At 36.9% G+C, this 19,453-nt stretch overlaps 1 protein-coding gene and 1 pseudogene across 30 annotated transcripts in view; one reads left to right on the forward strand and one right to left on the reverse strand.

Moving 5' to 3' along the window:
- Nrxn1 (neurexin 1) overlaps positions 1-19,453 on the forward strand; it is a 1,104,407-nt gene that overhangs the window by 612,299 nt on the left and 472,655 nt on the right. The gene's annotated exons all lie outside the window — the stretch shown is intronic.
- On the reverse strand, positions 13,500-13,627 carry LOC116081209 (annotated as a pseudogene).

The following is a 19,453-nucleotide window of genomic DNA, read 5'->3' on the forward strand; positions in this document are numbered from 1 at the left end:
AGTTGATTTAGACTGGCGCATATTTGCTGTTAATGAACAAAGCCACATTGGCTGTTTCTGCTGATAGGTTAGCCTTGGCTTCTTTTCCTTATCCAAGAAGTATTTTCATCTGATGGGCACAGTTCTGGTGGATGTCACTCTGCAATGCTCTGAGTCCTTTGTGTAACCTAAGCTGATTTACCTCCTGTTAAAAAGCTCCAGTGCCATTTATATGTCTTGCCAGATTCCAATTTCTGTTTGTCTGTTTCTTTGCAAAACTAACAAGAATGGCTTGTTCTCAGCCCAGTAAATGATTAAATTCTTTCCCCCAGGTAGTGCATGATAATTCATCTTTTAAGAGTTTTCTTCTCCCACTCCTGCAACCCCAACCCACTCCTTTGTGCACACCACAGGAATAAACTAGCCAGGATGCTGGTGCCATGATAGAATACTACTTCACTCACAAATTAGTAACAGTAGTGCCATGTTTTCTTCCTCATAAATACATGAGATTTTGTCTTGATTTATAGATTATTTTAATATGTATATTGTCTCTTCAAAATGAACTCTTTGATGTTTTACATCTTTATTTAATACCTGGGAAGACAGGTATTATCTTTCAGTAGCATGTTAGCTGCTAAGAATATGAACTATGGCATATCCATAAAAGTAGAACATCTAGGGAGGTCAAATAAGATATAAATAACTTATCATAGTATGTAATATTATTGCTGTGTATCAGGAAGTACAAGGTATGCTGATAGCAAGCATAAGCAAAGGATTGATTCTGGCTATATTCTTTAGAAGCCCTATTGTAAGAACTTATTCTTATTGAGCTTACAAGAAATCTATCTTTCAACAATAATAATATGGCATAAGTAGAAATTCAGAGAAGAGCTAAGTAGGAAATAACCTTTCGTAGAATTGGTATACACAGCAATCTTTGTGATGGTAACAATACTCTTCTGTAATGGGTTGCTTTTATTATTAATACTAACAATCATTTATGATAGTTATAAATTGCTCCCATTTATTGAGTACACGCTATGTATTGGGCACAGTGTGATCTACTCCCTTGCTCCAGGCACATTATTCAACTCTTACACAATCCCTAGTGACTGCTACTTTATGGATGAGACACCAGCATCCATCTGATAATAAATGACTGGATCCAAATTACACCCATCTCTGTTCCAAATTTCTTCCTTCCCTTAACCACTCTGATATTATTAACAATATAAATCTAAACATTTGAGCCACTAATGTCAAACCATTTCCAAAACAATTGCTTATTTGTGTCTGTTGTCCCAAAATCTTAGGACCATTTTGACAGGTGAGATAATTAAGATATGTTTTGTAATATCATCATCAGGGCTAAGATATTCTCTTGGAGGAAGAAAGAAAATAAATCTGTACATAACTCTTTCCTAACAATGTAAATACCTAAATGCTTGAGGAAAAATTTGCCTACTATGCAAATCCTACTATGTAGTATCTCTCAGCCTCACAATATTAAAATTAAAAGCATAAAACCAATGTTCAAATTAAAGAGAGTCGTTAAATTCTTTATGAAAAACATTTCTCAATGTCTTATATTTTCAGAGTCATTTAATCAGTCATACATACACTTCATCGTACGTATATAAATGTTTCCTGGGGCTGGAGAGCTGGCTCAGTGGTAAGGGCTCTTGCCGCTCTTTCAGAAGACTCGTGTTTGCTTCCCAGAACCCACTCTCACTGACAGTGCCTGCAACTCCACCTCCATAGATTCTGATATCCTTTTTGGCCCCTGTGGAAACCCCTGCAAATACTTGGTACATATAAAATCATCCATAAAACAGTCATAAACATGAAGTAAATAAATAAATATTAAAAATAATATTTTCATAATGATTTGATCCTAGCCATTTGCATTTTTCATTTAAGGACTTTATTAATCTGTAATTAGGATTCTTATAATGAAACTTGTTACTATTCACTAGGAGCATAATCTTATTCTCAAATGGTTAGGCTATAAACAAGCATTACTGTCAAGAAACACAATGTGGTGGAGTTGGGCATTTAAAATGAGTTGTAAATGATTTAGGGATTTATAACAGAGGATTTATTTTTAAAAAGAATTAAGCAAATCTAATATTGTGTTACTGTGTAGGTACTTTGCTTGGGAAAATTTCCCTTAGATTTCTACACACCTTGTTTTTTTCTAAATTGCACATTAATATTAGGTTGCTTAGCTATGTATTGCCTTATCAGAAAAACATGTGAGCTAAAGCCAGCTCTGGGACTGCAGAGCATCTCAAAGATGTCATAAAGGGGACCTAACCAAAACATTAGACCTCTTATTCTCTCTCCCTCTCTCTCTTTTATTGCCTAGCTCACTGGTCTGTTTTATAGCCATGGTGCTCTGCCGAGGAGTCAATATTCTACCTGCAAGGTAGACTGGCTCTCAGAGAGGTAGAAAATCTTTGACTGTGAGCTTGCACACAATAGATTTGTCTGTTTTGGTCTTGAAATCCCTCCCTCGTCTCTCTACTGTCCATTTTCCATCTACTTTCTAGACAGACTGCACAAGCTTTCCTGGGCAAGGGTGTGTCAGGGAGAGCCACCATGTACGTTCACGAACTTGACCTGGTCACCCAGTATTTTCAGCAAGAGCTCAACTAATATGACTGTCATCCTGACAGTCAGCTGATTCTCAGTTCATCTCTGTGTCCTCTGTCTCTGCATTATGCTGTTGTCTTCTTTATTTTCTATTGTTTTTGATTTCTGTCTTCTTCCAGTTTCTCTGTTCTCTTTAAACACAATACAGCCAACACAACGACTTCTTCATTTAACGAATGTTCATTGAATATCTTCTACATGGCAGATATTCTGCCAACTGCTGGGTCTACCCCAATGAGCAGGACAAGTTTATTGATCTTGCTGAGAATACTTACATTACACAAATGATTCTACAACTCATTTTAAGGTAATATCACTGAGGGAAAATTCTGGAAGTTTGAAAAATTAAGGTTACTAAATATACCTGCATAACATTGAATTGGGTTATAGGTCATGTAATGCTTCCATTTGTCACACAACACTTTATGAATTTCAAGTTTATAATCACTTTTCAGAATGAATTGATTTATTTATAAAATTAGCTGTGAGTCATATATACTTACTACCATATTTTTAAATCATTGTACCAGTAAATACTAGCAGTCACATTCAAAATTCTCATGGAGTTGCTATACATATACATTCATATATATGTATACATGTATATATATATATGTATATATATGCATATATGTATATCTATGTATATATATATAGATAGATATTTGCACATGTGTATAAATGGGTGCCCATGAAAGTCACTAGAAAAGAAAGAAAAGAAGAAAAGAAAGAAGGAAGGAAAAACAACAGAAAGACAAGTAAATTTATTAAATTGCACCTTTGTTGTAGTTAGCTGGCTTACCAAGAGAGGCATTTACATGGTGAACAAGCTTACCACGTACCAAGTAACATGCTGAATGAGTCCCTTCTTTATATCTAGGTTGCATACATTTAGTTTTGTTCATTTAGGACAAGATTCCAACATTCTGGGGAGATATCTACAATCAGAGGGATGACAGACCCTATCTATCACTGAATTAGAAGAACTACATTTTTCCTGATTGCTATTTCCTGTTTCTCATGGACAGATACTACCTGACTGAGCTATTGTTTGGTTCAACTAATCTGACTGCCATCCTGATGCTGTTTTTGTTTAGAAACTATACTGATATTCAGATTCAACCACTTTATTCATCTTCACAAATTTGAATGGCAATTGTTTCCTTTCCTGACTATATATAGACAGCAAATTATGCAAACTAGCTGCAGTACATAATATGGACTTTTAGGATTGGGGTGGAAACTGCAAAAAAAATCATTCTGTACCTTTAGAAAGATCCATGTTCACATGATAATGCTTTGGTGATCTGCTTGTCCCAAATTTACATTTAAATATAAGGAGGTAAGTTTTTTTTTAAAGGCACGTGACTTTTTTAGAGTCTTAGTTATGTTGAGATTATGTTTGCTTTCCAACTCCGAGCCAGAAAAGATTTCTCTTAAAGAACATTGCAAACATTATCACTTGCATGGTTAGATCAACTACTTGTGTTGTTCGCAACAGTATCCTTCTTGAGTTTTTATTCTATGACTTTCCACTGTGCTTTTAAAAATTGCTGCATAGCCCACTCTTGTTAGCTATCACAGTGCTTCTGCCCAATTGAACTTTATAGTCTTCAGTGTGCTTTGTTCGATGTTGTAATCTCAGTTGATGGAATCTCCGCTAATGACATTTGCTTTCATATATGGAAAGATTTTAGATGGTACTTTTATATATGAAAAATTTATCCATATTTTAGAATTAAATGGCATGTTCTCTAACCTAAAGATATAGTATATAGTTTAGATATTGAACAACTGTGGAAGTGATTGCTCAGCAGTCTTGCAGTGCTGGGTTCCATTTCCAGTAACCACATGTGGTGTTTCATATCTGTCTACATCTCCAGCTCCAAGCATCAAACAACCTCTTCTAGCCTTGGAGAATATCTGCATTCAAATACACTTACCCTCTCTAGAGATAGATAACTTTAAATATATATCTTTGAGAAGAGATCTTTCTTTAAATTAAAATCCAAATATCTAACTCTCTATTTGAGACACACTATCTATAACCTTTCAAAGTTACATTTAAAATTCAGAGAATCAGCTGCTTCATATATGAAATTATGGTACTACTACCTGGTTATTAAAATGAAAGTTAATTATGAAATCAAATGGAATCATGCTGTAAAACACTGGATGCTATTTGGCACAGTGTAAGAGCTTCATCAGATAAATAACTGCTATTGTTTTTATTATTAATGCTATAAGCAAAGCTCAGTAGAAACAAGTGTTCATAGCTGGGTCAGTTATTTAGGATGGACCATGTAATTATCCTCTTAATAACACAAATGTTAAACTAGAGCATATGAAAATATGTTGTGAATGACATCCAATATATCTTGAATGTAAGAGTATATATGGCAGTGTTTCTGTAGTTACTTCCACTGAGATATAAACAAGTTTTTGTATCCCCAGAAGTGTGCTTATTTTTAGGGCACTGCTGTCAACAGACACCTCTTCAAAGAAATTATTTCTTTTTGATCCATTTAGTAACTTGATCCCAGCTGCATAAATATAGACTTGCAGCATTTCATTTTCCCATAGACTGCTGATGGCTGCATTCCGTAACCTAAGGATTCCATCAAAAGGAAACCACTCAATGTCCAAAGCTTTCACAGGAACATGTTGCTTTGTTGACACCCAAATAGGAATTATTTGCAATTCATAAACCATGGGTGTAAAATTAAAATACTGAAGATATGTATCATTCAGAATTTTACAATACATATCGGTGATTAAAATGTTCATCATCTAATGGATACTATGTCATCAGTACTTACCTATTTTAAGATCATTTTCCTATTGTCTCCTTAGTCATGAGGGCAACCACTCAAGTGCACAATTTTCCCAGGAATATGACTTTCATGATTGATGTTCTCCACAGTGACATCTTCAACAAACTGTTGTCATAGTTGCAAATGTTGCAATCACAAAGAGGTTTCCCAGCTCTCTCACTTTGGCTGTGGGTTGCAAGGCACGTCAGTTAGGCTCTATGAGTGCTGCTTCATGTAAGTCACAGAGCGTATCATCACCCCTGAAAGTGAAGAGCACACATCATTTAAAAAATTCAAATGAATATACCACACAGGGAGGTCTGACAATTATCTGACAGACCAATAAGGTTTATCTATAAACTGAAACTTTCTCTTCTCTAACTACATTGTTTTGTGGCAAACCCAATACTGTTCTTCTTCTTCTACCCTTAAGTATTTAAAAAGGAATGTTGAGAATATGAGCACCTAAGAAACAAACAATGGTCATAATAACTTAATTTAATTTTGATACCATAGACAAGACTTAGAAATGACTTTACTATTTTCTTTAATATTTTCTCCTGCCAAGGATTTGCAAAAATCACCACAGAGTGGTGTAACATTTTTAAATACAGGGATCTCTAGAAAAATGTGAATAAAGCATCCAATGTGGCCTTGAATCCTAAGGTTTTCTCATAGATATGAATATTCAGTAGACTTTGTGAGTATTTATTATTCTTTGGTCTATGATCTAATAATTATAAGGTTTTCCTTTATTTATCACAAATAAAGGCATTTCAAACAAACAGGCATTTAACAACATAATAAAATAAGACCAAATAAAAGCAATCAAACTGGAATACAACAAAATAAATAAAAGAGCCAAAGAAAAAGCACAAAAGTACACTTAGACATAGAAACACACATGTTCACACAGAGAGAAATCCCTCCAAAATCAAAAAACAAGAAATCAAAATATATATGCAAAAGATACTTAAGGTAAAAGAATTAAAAAGAAGAAGTTTGGACAAAGTATTATGAGACAAGAACCTCCAAAAATGCTGTTGCATTTGGTTTATAAGGCACTGTGCTCAGAAGCAGATGGGTATCTCAAAAAGACAAATATACTTATTCTGTAACATCAAGACTTGGGAAGTGAAGGCAAGAAGATTATACAATTGAGGCCACCTTGAACTACATAATGAAATACCATCTTTAAATAAAAGAAAATACAAAATAACAAAATCCAAAATCCATAAGCACACATATATTGACATTAATAACATATAGAAATTCATATAAAAGTTTCTTTCAAATTTTAAAAAAATTACAGCCTAAATAGTCTATGACTCAGACTAATTTCTTATTGTTTTGCCTATATGCAACCTTTTCTTTTTTATTATATATTCTATTTATTTACATTTCAAATGATATCCCCTTTCCTGGTTTCCCCTCAGAAAAAAAAAAAAAAGATCATATTCCTTTCCCCCTCTCCCTGGTCACTTACCCACTCTCTCCCAGTTTCTGGCCCTTCCATTCCCCCACACTGGGCCATAGAGCCTTCAAAGGACCAAGGGGCTCTACTCCCATTGATGATCAACTAGGCCGTCCTCTGCTATATATGCAGCTGGAGCCATGAGTCCCAGCATGGATACTCTTTGGTTGGTGGTTTAATTCCTGGAAGCTCTGAGGATACTAGTTAGTTCATGTTGTTGTTCCTCCTCAGGGGCTGTAAACCCCTTCAGCTCCTTGGGTCCTTTCTCTAGCTCCTTCATTAGGGACCCTGTACTCAGTCCAATGGAAGACTGTGAGCCTCTACTTCTGTATTAGTCGGGTGCTATCAGAGCCTCTCAGGAGACAGCTATATCAGGCTCCTGTCAGCCAACACTTACTGGCCTCCACAATAGTGCCTAGGTTTGGTGATTAAATATGGGAAGGATTCCCAGGTGGGGCAGTCTCTGGATTGTCTTTCCTTCAGTCTCTGCTCCATACTTTGTCTCTGCAACTCCTTACATGAGTATTTTGTTCTCCCTTCTAAGAAGGATCAAAGTATCCACACTTTGGTCTTCCTTCTTGAGTTTCTTGTGGTTTGTAGATTGTATCTTGGGTATTCCGAGCTTCTGGGCTAATATCCACTTACCAGTGAGTGCATACCATGCGTGTTCTTTTGTGATTGGGTTACCTCACTCAGGATGTTTTTCTCCAAGATCCATCCATTTCCATAAGCATTTCATAAATTCATTGTTTTAAAAATCTGAGTAGTACCCCATTGTGTAGATGTAACACATTTTCTGTATCCATTCCTCTGTTGAGGGACATCTGGGCTGTTTACAGCTTCTGACAATTATAAATAAGGCTGATGTCTGCCAAGGACTGGGGTTTTCTTATGGGGTCCCTTGTACCGAGGGACGATGAGTTCTGGCCAGGTGTGCACGGGATTCAGCTGGTGACAAACAGACTCAACACAAGTAGTGTGGTATCTGAGTGTATTTCTCAAAAATGACATGAGGCTTTTACAATCATTGCAAAGGGGAGATGAAAAATCTGGCAGCTCAGTAGTTGAAGTACATCTGAGGTCATCTAAAACACACTAGGTCTAAAACAGCAGCCATCTCCTCTGGACTGGGTGCAGCACACCCTGGCTCCACATGGGCCCAGCCGGAGTCCCGGAGGGCTGCGAGTATGCCAGCCAGGAGGGTAGAGGCTTGAATCTAGAATCCTCAATGCTGAGTGCTTGAATCTCGAATGCTCACTCTCTTGAATCTCAACTGGTGTTGCACCCCCGGCCCAAGCGCTCTGGGCCTGGGGTGCTGCAGACTGCATGAATCTAAGTCCTAGTCCACCTAAGTTCTGATTCTATTTCGAATGTCAACTGCTGAATGTTGTCTCTCTCTCTCTCTCTCTCTCTCTCTCTCTCTCTCTCTCTCCTCTCTCTCTGTCTCTTTCTCTCTCTCTCTCTCTCTCACACACACACACACACATACACACACACACACACACACACACACACACACTCTGCTCAAGGTCCCACCCATCCTAGGTAAAACACCCACTATGCTAATCTTTTGGGCAAGTACAGACAGGTCTCTTGCTAATTCCTAGGAGTGGTTCAGCTGTAGTTCCGGACTGAGAATGAGGATTTTACTTGACCTTGCCCTGGGATAAGTCTTCCATTCTGTAAACTTCAATGCCCTACCCACAATGCCGGAGGCAATTAGTCTGGGTGGGTAAATTCCAAGCCAGGGTTTGGCTAAGATTTTGGAACATTGGTGAAGGTCAGAGAGCAATGTCTGATTTTGTCCAGCTGTAAATAAATCATATTACATGAGTACGAGGACATATCTGGGCTACCTCTGAGTTAGGGGTGCCAGGTGACAATTCAGGGGCAGGAGACTGACTTTCCTTGAAGTTTTCACCTCAAACTGCTGTCACCCAAAGTGTGCGTGGCAGTTGTCAACATAATGGAGAATGTGTCCTTATTACATGTTGGAGCATCTTCTCAGTATATGCCCAGGAGTGCTATAGCTGGGTCCTCAGGTAGTAATATCTCCAGTTTCCTGAGAAACTTCTAAACTGATTTCTAGCTTGCAATCCCACCAGCAATGAAGGAGTGTTTCTCCTTGCCAGCCTGTACTGTCACCTGAGTTTTTGATCCTAGCCATTCTGACTGATGTGAGGTGGACTTTCAAGGTTGTTTTGATTTGTATTTCCCTGATGACTAAGGATGTTGAATATTTCTTTAGGTGCTTCTCTGCCATTTGGTATTTCTCAGATGGGAATTCTTTGTTTAGCTCTGTACCCCATTTTTAATAAGGTTATTTGTTTCTCTGGAGTCTAATTTCTTGAGTTCTTTGTAGATATTGGATATTAACCCTCTATTGGATATAGGATTGGTAAAGATCTTTTTCCAATCTGTTGGTTGCCATTTTGTCCTATTGACAGTGTCCTTGGCCTTACAGAAGCTTTGTAACTTTATGAAGTCCTATTTGTCAATTCTTGACCTTAGAACATAAGCTACTGGTGTTCTATTCAGGACATTTCCCCCTGTGCCATGTGTCTTCCCCACTTTCTTTTCTATTAGTTTCAGTTTATCTGATTTTATGTGGAGGTCTTTGATCCACTTAGACTTGAGCTTTGTACAAGGAGATAGGAATGGATTGATTTGCATTCTTCTACATGTTAACCGCCAGTTGAGTCAGCACCATTTGTTGAAAATGCTGTCTTTTATCCACTGGATGGATTTAGCTCATTTGTCAAAGATCAAGTGACCATAAGTGTGTGGGTTCATTTCTTGGTCTTCAATTCTATTCCATTGACCCTGTATCAATGCCATGCAGTTTTTATCACAATTGCTCTGTAGTACAACTTGAGGTCAGGGATGGTGATTCATTTCTAAAGTCTTAATTTCCACCTTTGATTTTTTTTACTATTTGAAATAATAACACAGATGTTTTGTGGGGGAGTCAGAAAAGAGTGTAAGATGAGGAGTACCCTTTGTAATAAGAAAATTTAAAGGTATTGGTTCCTGGACAAATTCATTTTATAGCTCATTAACTCTGATCTTAATTGACAAAGTCATCGCCAAGTTTTCCCACATGAAGAAATTATACATGAGTCCATATGCAAATATACATGTGGAACTGATTTTTCTGAATTCAGTTTGAGGAACAAAAATGCATGTAGGTAGACTTTTTCTTAGTCTCTGAACAAAGTTTTGGTTAGTCATTTGTGGTTTGTCTTCAAACCACATAAGATAGTTTTTAGTAATCTCAAACAAATTTCAGAAGGTGAATATCAGTATTAGCAAAAACAAAATAGAACTAATGGAGATCATTAGCCCTTTCTAATTACTGCTCATCAAGAGAAAAGTGATACCTCAACATCTGCCTTCTATGGTCCCCAACTATAAGCTCACTCTCTTAACTACTTTTATCTTTCTCCCACTTAACAAATATTTATGCTTAATTTTATCAAGAACCTGGTGCTTGAGGAGAAATACTAAATGGAGTTATGTAGTGCTGCCTGGGAATGATAGCACACTTTTAGGTATTTACTATCTAGTGGAAGAGAAGGCACCTTAAGGAAATTAACATTTCTTAGTTTCACAGGAATAGATAAAGACTTGTGAAAAATGCAAGCTCCTAAAGGCCACAGCAGGCATTCATAAAAGTTGTTCATTAACCACATACCCACAAAATTTATCAAACATATATTGCCCCATGTCCAGTAAGAATGCAGATTCCTGAGCACACCCTAAACCTCCAGTAACTCTAGGGATCATTGAAAACCTGGTCTTTCTGAGAGAAGGCTTTGAGTGGCTGCCAGGCTCCAGTTTTAAAGACAGCATCATTTTATGACCTGGAAACTCAAGGCAACACAAACCTGTACCCTGCTCTCATGTAGCTCTAACAGTCTGAGAGGCAGTTTCTGTATATTCAGAGATGCAATACACAATGGAAGGTACACAACGAAGTCATGTCAAACCAATAGCCTAAAATTAAATATGGAGAGGGTAAGGGAGACTTTATAAAAAGTGGCTACTGAAGTGAACTTTTAATAAATATGATGTAAAAAATGAGCCATTTATATCTTTGGCTATTGACAGTAGCCACTGTTCATTTGGTATCTATCCTTTTGCTTTTATCTGTATAAATATTCTTAGTTTATACCATCTATTCTTCCTAGCTGTGATGCTGTGACTCTCCTCCACTTGCAAACCCCTTGACTCTGGATTATGAGTAATCAGTGTCTATTGAGAAAGCATAGGAAATTACCAAAATATGTAGGATCAAAATATGTACAGTCATTGTGTGTGTGTGTTTGTATGTGTTTATGTATATATGTATGTATGCATATATATTCCAGTGAGCTCTAATATGCATATGTTTGACATCACAGAGAATGTTATGGGAGGAAATTATATTCAGACACAAAAAAAGATATCAGAAAATGGCAACATTTCCTCCCTGGAACCAATTCTACCACACTGTAGAAAACAGCGACATCAAGGCAGCTGAGATGCTTTGCTTCTGATTATTTGGAATTACACAATTTGTTTCTTTTCTTACAAGAATAATCCATGTGATTTGTCATACAAGGTCAAGTCAGATTTAAGTACTCAACCCCTTTATTCTTATGGTTGAATGGACTGCACATATACAGAAGCTAAAAATATAACCAGTATTGAATGACTGCAATACACTGCAATGAAAACCACATAGGACATACATACACAGCATCCACTGTACGCAGTGAGCTAATGTCATTATTTACCTATTCACATATTTTAGATGTTCTTCCCTGTGTCTCACAGTTGCTTTGATTGCTTTACCAGTCACCTCCATGGGATCAATACAGTCTTGCTTTCCTCTACTTCAATGGCCCTCAAACTTCCTAATTCTATGACCCTTTAATATAGTTCCTCATGTTGTAGTGATCCCAAACCATAAAATCACTTTATGGCTAGTTCATAGCTGTAATTTTGCTACTGTTGCTAACTATAATGTAAATATCGATATACAGGATATCTAATATGTGACCCCAAAAAAGAAGTCGAGATCTACAAGCTGAGAATCACCATTCTAGTCCCTGTTAAAATTTCTTCTTTCACAAGTGTCATCTTATTTGTATTTAGGATTCCAAACTTCTGGATACTCATTTAGTTTAGGCATATTAATGTTGTTTTATTTTTCTTAGCTATCTTTTATTACTCTACTCCACATCCTCCTTGAAGAACATTGGATTTATTTCCCTAGGTATAAAAAATACACGAATAAAATAGGTTAAAAGTGTATATCAGCTACGGTACTTATTTATAATAATAAATGAATCTTTAAAAAATAATCATCATTTTAAAAAGTGTATATGATTATAATCACAAATATTTCTTATTAATATGTACATCTCTTCTAAGAAAGATTTAAAGGATAAATTCTAGGCTATATCAGCTACACTCAAATATAGCATAAGATGGTCTTTTGAATGCCTTCATTTTTACTGATCTGTAAATCTACTTTCAGTTTTCTTGGTTGACTAGGGAAGTTGTCTTATTATACCTTATAAGCACTATAATTTCTTTCTGTGGTCATAATTTCTGTTGTGGAAATAGCTTAATTCCAAATTCCCTACTCCTCCCCTTTCTGGAACTTGCACAGATATTGAGTACTAAAATCTGATACCTTGTTAGTCAGTTTCCACTTAACTGTTTTTTCCCTGTAGTTACATGGCAAATACAAAATAAATTTACTTTTATGCCTACAATATTTCTTCTGTGTCCATTACTCCAAATTGAACGTGTCTCCTAAAACCATCTGTTCCCCAGCTTGTCCATTAATGTAATTCTTACAATGAGATGCTAAGTATCTCAAACCATACTTCATGGATATGGATACCATAGGTAAGGTTTTGGGGAAAGTATTCTTCACTTCATGAGCTGGACATTAGATTTCAATCCATGTCTTAATTGGGGTTGCCACTGCTGTGACCAAACACTATGACCAAGAAAAATCTTGTAAGGGACAACATTTAATTGGGGCTAGCTTATAGCTCCAGAGGCTCAGTCCATTATCATCTAGGCAGGAAGCATGGCAGAATCCAAGCAAGTATGGCAAGGAAGGACCTGACAGTTCTACATGTTGTTCCAAAGGCAAACAGGAGAAGACATGCAAACTGGCAGCTAGGAGGATGGTTTCAAAGTCTACCCCAAAGTGACATACTTCCTCCAACAAGGCCACATCTTCTCCAACAAGGCAACACACCCTAATAGTGCCACTCACTTCCCTAGGTCAAACATATTCAAACCACCACAATACACAAAAATGTTTGAAAGTCATTGTGTGAAACTATTGTGTGTTTACCTCATTTCTGTTCATTGACAATCCTGAGGATATATTTCACACTAACCATGTTGGTATTGGGTCCCTCTCACACACTACTTAGCAATTGATTCTTTCAAGCTTTCACACAGGCTTTTACAAATGCTTTTGTTAATTTTTTCCTGTTTTGAAGCAAATAAGTGCATCATGAAGATGAAGCCCTGTGAGCTAAAATAGGTTTTATTAGCTTAACAGTCATCAAGCCATTTTAACTCCTATGCTAACCCTCTGGATCATTCATGGGTACATTTTTTTTTCAATTAGCAATAATCATGCCTCAGATAAACCTCATTGGCTTCGATACTGCCACTGTGTAAAGTTCATGGGTATATTTTTATTTAACTTGAAGAGACAGCACATACATAGAAGAAAGAACAAGTGTGGTTTTACATATTGGCCTGAGGCTTTGACCACAGGAAGCAATGGCAAACACATTCTTTGGGAAAACAGTATAACTATTGATCTTGTGCCACAATGGCTTTCTTGCTGCCGAAGTCAAGACCTTTCTATATGTATTTCATCGTAGTGTGGTCCCCAAGAATTAGAGCAATGAGACTCTTTTGATAGATAAGTGATTGTACAGGTATATCAAAGTTAATAGCAGTTTTACAGAATGACAGTATGTCTATATCTATTTTTTAATTCATAAACAGCATTGACCAAATGGATGGTAAATACCTGGCCAATAAGATTGTCTGTGATATACATATGGCTGCCTTGCAAATCCCTGGGCAGGACAGTAGATTGGCTGGGACAAAAATATTCCATTAGCACCATATGGACTGCAATTCAAGTCCTACAAGTCAAGAAGTATGCATAGCTTCTTCATAGACATCAGAACATTGGCATTAGCCCAGTTCAGGATGATAAGTAAGCCTGAACATTTGCTTCTTCACCAACAATTTTTTATTTTTACACTTCATGTTTTATTCCCCCACCCCCAATCTACCTTCCGACTGTTCCACATCCTATACCTCATCCTCACCCAAATGTCTCCATGTGAATGTCCCCACCCCTCACCCTACCTGACCTCTAAATTCCCTGGGGCCTCCAGTCCCTTGAGGGTTAGGTGCATCATTTTTGAATGACACAGTCCTGGAAGTCCTGTACTGTATGTGTGTTGGGGGTCTCATATCAGCTGGTGTATGCTGTCTGTTTTGTGAGATCTTGGGGGTCCAGATTAGTTGAGACTGCTAGACCTCCAGAAGATAATCTTTCTCTTCAGCTCCTTTCAGCCTTCCATAATTCAACAACAGGGGTCAGCTGCTTCTGTCCATTGGTTGGGTGCAAATATCTGCCTCTGACTCTTTCAGCTGCTTGTTGGGTCTTCCCAGAGGGCAGCCAAGATAGATGCCTTTTTGTGAGTGCTCCATAGCCTCCATAATACTGTCAGGCCTTAGGACCTCCCCTTGAGCTGAATCCCACTTTGGACCTGTTGCTGGATGTGTCTCTCTGATAAGCCTCTGTTCTCTTAGAAATTGTTCTTTGCATACTTATTAGGTGTGGAGAAGATTTCAAATATTAATTAATAAGCCCATGAATGAATGTCTGGTGCTGTACATTTCTTATATTTGAGTGTAATACATGAAAGATGAGTTTATTAATAATAATCCTGGGTCACTTCTACCAAACCCCTAAGTTGAGAGGGCATATGAACATACTTCAACGAGTTCCAAGTCTGTGTGAGTGGTGTGTTGTGTGTCCTGTGCATGGGGTTAGTTCACATGAGTTTATGAGAACATAGACCAATGTGTGTGCATGTAAAATTCAGAAGATGTGCAATGTCTACTCTATTGGTTTCTATTTTATTGCCTTGAGACAGTGAACAGAAAGTGGCCATCTGGGTTAGGTTGACTGGCCAGGGAGTTTGACTGATTGACCAGCTCTGCTCCACAGTGCTGGGCTTACAAACACTCACAACCATGAGCTGTTGCTTATAAGGGTGCTGGGATTTGAAGACACGTCCTCATAATTGTGGAGTAAGTGTTCTTGAGCAATATCCTCAGCCTTCAAGTTCTAATTAATATCTTTAGTAAATGGAACGTTGTTAGTCTTATTTTTTTCCCTGATATGTTCCACCAGGACAACACAAGCTCTTCCCTTTAGGTCCATAACGTTCTTACCCAAAGACATTTTCTCCTTTTCAAGTGCTCTAGTCCACTTTATTTCCCAATTACTGTCCTTAACGGTCTTGGAGTTAAAACGACTGTTTTACATTTCCTAAAATGCTGTGGCTCTTGAGAAACCTAGAGCATAGGTTACCTGTTTTCTTGAGGAAAACATATCTCTGTGGGGTGCCTGGAACATAGGCAGTATGACTCACCTGTGCGAGTAACCATCTTTCCTGGAAATTGGTTACATTCGTCAGGTGTATATTTAGCTTCTAAAATCCAATGCACTGACATCTGATTAAATAGATCACTTAGTTTTAAGATTTCTTAAGAGGTCGAAATTGGTGGGCCAGGACCTTAATAAAGCATGTCAAAAGGCATCAAACATTTATGCTCCTCCTCCCACACTTCTTGCTTCTTCATCCTTACTGTGGTTTAGAGGACATGGTGTCAAGATGGGTGTTGTTCATGGAAAATAACTCTATATATTTTTTAAGAGTTACAAGGTTTTAGGTCAAAATAAGCTGAAAAAAAATATAAAACCATGCTAGTTCCATTTCCAGCACCTCACTATTAACTTAGGCAACATGATTGTAACCAAGGCTGGGAAAAGGAACATTTTTAGAGGACTGCATTGCTATACAATGCACTGAAATACTCCTCTTTGTCAGGAAGAAAGAAACATAGATGTTGAAAGCAAAATTAGAGCTACTGGGTCACATCAGCTTCTCTTGGGTGATAGCTTGCTCTCGGGAAGCACAGAATAGGGTTTCTCCAAAAATATAACTGGGCAGTTCCACCCCTCTTATTACTGATTATGTTTTAAGGCAGACACTACCTAATAAATAATCAGGTCTGATTCAAAACTATACCATTTTGCACTAAAAAACAAGACCATAACAATCTCAACATACTTTCCATTCTCTGATGTGTCATCAAACCAACTCTATAGAAACCTAGAAGATTCAAACTGACCTATTTTTACTTATGGTTTGACTGATGGATTTTCACTGGGTCAAAGTAAAATCATCTTTACAAATTCCAGTTTTCTCAGGCATCCTGACTGTCATCAATATCTTAGACGGTTATGATTGTCTAAGTTGATTTTGCTGTAATGGATTGATTTCATTCTGCTTGGTAGTTGGTTTACAGACTTTTAATTTGGCTACTGTGGTATTTATTACCTTCAGCTTTCACAAGCAATTTTCTGGCTTATGCAATAGGTTTTTGCTCACAAGATTTAGAAAATAGTACTCTAGTTGTATGCCAAGCAGGGAATGTTAGCTACGTGTGACTATAATTGCTGTCTGGTCCTTAATACCCCTATAGGAAATTAAGCATGAATCTGACTTAATCGTGTCAGTATTTTAACAAGTGGGAATACAAGTCAAAATACGAGGTAGAGCTTGATCCACAGCCACTCACTGCACACAAAGATAGGAGTCACTAATTTGAAAGGTGGGACCATAGCCAGATAAAACAGAGAACCTAAGGTATATGATGAAATAAATTAGAAGATTTGTCACTCTGAAGACTTTTTGTTCTTAAGTATATGACATAATAGGTTTAATCATTGAAAATGTACAAGTTTCCTAAACATGACTCACATAAGCAGTATACAGTTACAAAGCGGAGTGAGAATCAGCTCTTGATTTCCCTTCTCCCTGTTTTGTTCATGTGCCTGTGCTTTGCCTTTTGCCTTTATTATTTAAGAGATTCTTGGTGCCTCCATGAATGGAAATGCACTTAAAAATGATTATGGTTTTCATATGGTGCTGTCGAATACAGTGTTCTGCTACATATTTTCTCCAATATGACTTTATTGCCAACTGAGGGCAGTAGTTAATATTGTTTTTTGACTCAGATGTAAAACAAACATTTGCAGAAATTTACATAGCTTTCATATGTCTAATGCTACTTTATGTGAGTAGCTTCAAAATAAAAATCACCTGTATTTTTCCTAAAGAAAGGGAAGAAGAATGCCTTGTGGATCAATACAAGGTTTTTCCTATTGAGTTCATTATCGTTAGCTTGTCTAGCAGTTTAATCTTCCCCGGGCTGTATAAATGCTTACACAAGGGTTTAAGACAGCTACTTCATTTTACTTTTTGTCTCTTCTGTTGATTGATTAAGAAATATCTGTTTGTGGGGTTTTTTGAAGTTTCCCTAGAGTATATTTATGTAAATTGAAAAAAATCAGTATCACTTGTAAAAAACAAAAGCAAAAACAACAAAACTTTGACTGAACAGGACAAAACAGAGTAGTGTCTAATCCCTAAAGTAGGAACTTGCTCTTCTTCATGATCATAGCTTTTACACCATTCTTGGCTGCTACTGCTCAGGAAGAAAAGACCAACCTCTCCTTTTCTCTTCCCATGTTTCCTTTTCCCCTGAAATGTATGGTAGTGAATAATAGTTGAATAAGTAAATTTGAATTATAATAGTAAAATGCAAGACTGAGAAGATCTTCTAGTCTCGTGGAAAACTTTGATTATAGAGAAGGCGGGGAGAATTTGCAAGGAAAACTAAAATAAACATTTAAGATCATGGCAGAGTGGAGCCACAAGGATGTCTTATTTTAATTCTTCTTTATCCTATGATAAATATTGGCTAGAAAAGGGCAGTCCATGCTCCAAAAAGATGATTTTTGAAAGAAGTAGATTTTTATATGAAATGTTTTGGAATTTTTCTTTGACAAATTTTAAATGAAATATTGCTAATGTGAAGGGGTGTTGATTGCATTTATTTGTATTGATCTTTCATTGACCGTTAAACTATTCAGTTCAACCTCCATTTACGCTAATGCTTGCTCTGCTAGGTAATATTTAGTTTAATATAAAACACTTTGAATTGGATTAAAACACTTATATTCTCAATCAGTTGTCTCTAAATTTTATTAATAAATGAAATTATGCTATAACATACATAATACTCTATACATAAAACTCCTGTTTTTCTATCCTTTAAAAATGAGTGCCAAAGGCTAGGTTCTATCGAGGGAGGCTGTAAGTAATCCTAGCTCTGGGAAAGTAGAGGTAGGAGAGTCAGGTGTTCAAATCTACCCTCACCACTATAGGGAGTTTAAGGTTACCAGCCTGTGGTATCTGAGATATTGTCTGAGAAACCCACACCACCACCAAAACAAAACAGTAAATCTACTTTTAACTGTTGAAGAGAAACAGAGAAAAAAGTATTGATTTTATCGAGTCAGAGTTTTTAAAAATGCATATCTAGAAATGTTTGTTGTATTTCTGTGATACCATGTTTAAAACAATCTGAGGCTAAAATATTTTACTGAGCGTTCTATGAGGGAATCATTAAACATTCAAAAAAAAAATCACCAGTGTTGCTTTGTTTTAATATGTACCGTCTGTTAGATATTGAAGACTACAACATATGTCTAATGAGAGCTTCATTACAAAGACATTAGCAAATTAATTCCACTTGCTGTGTGGCTTCTTTTATTCAGAATGCAGTAAGGTAAGTTCATTACCTTTGCAATGTTATGCTTTCTCCTGTACCCTGGTGCAGGCGGGAACAATTCCACAGAGGTCTCTGGATCTACTAACACCTGTCAAGATAAACACGTGGTCCTCTGGGGGAATCATCACCGCAGCAGAAGAGAGCCAGTGGGAGGGAAAGCAATTCTTTCACAAAAGGAAATGGAAAACAGTTAAAATAATAGATTAATTTTTAAAAAGATGCTTCAGAGGTCATATATGTGTTATATAAGAAACAAAGCATCCCCCATCTTTTAGGAATTGATATTTTGGATCATGTACCACTCACCCAGAAATTGATCTTCCAGAGACTTGAATCATGAAGTGCCCACACCAAGTCCTGTCATTCCTCAGCTATGGTTCATAAATTGTCCCACAGTAAATACATTTGATGCTAAGTTTAGTGTTTATCACTTTTGAATGATTATCCTGATGAAGCCAGCAACATTTCCACTAAAAACTCACACAGCCACTGATTCAGAAATTAGGTATCAAACTTTTCTCAAAATGCAGCTGCCACCAGGAAGGTTAGCCTG

The sequence above is a fragment of the Mastomys coucha genome, unplaced genomic scaffold, assembly GCF_008632895.1.
Source record: "Mastomys coucha isolate ucsf_1 unplaced genomic scaffold, UCSF_Mcou_1 pScaffold6, whole genome shotgun sequence".
NCBI classification, from domain to species: Eukaryota; Metazoa; Chordata; class Mammalia; order Rodentia; family Muridae; genus Mastomys; species Mastomys coucha.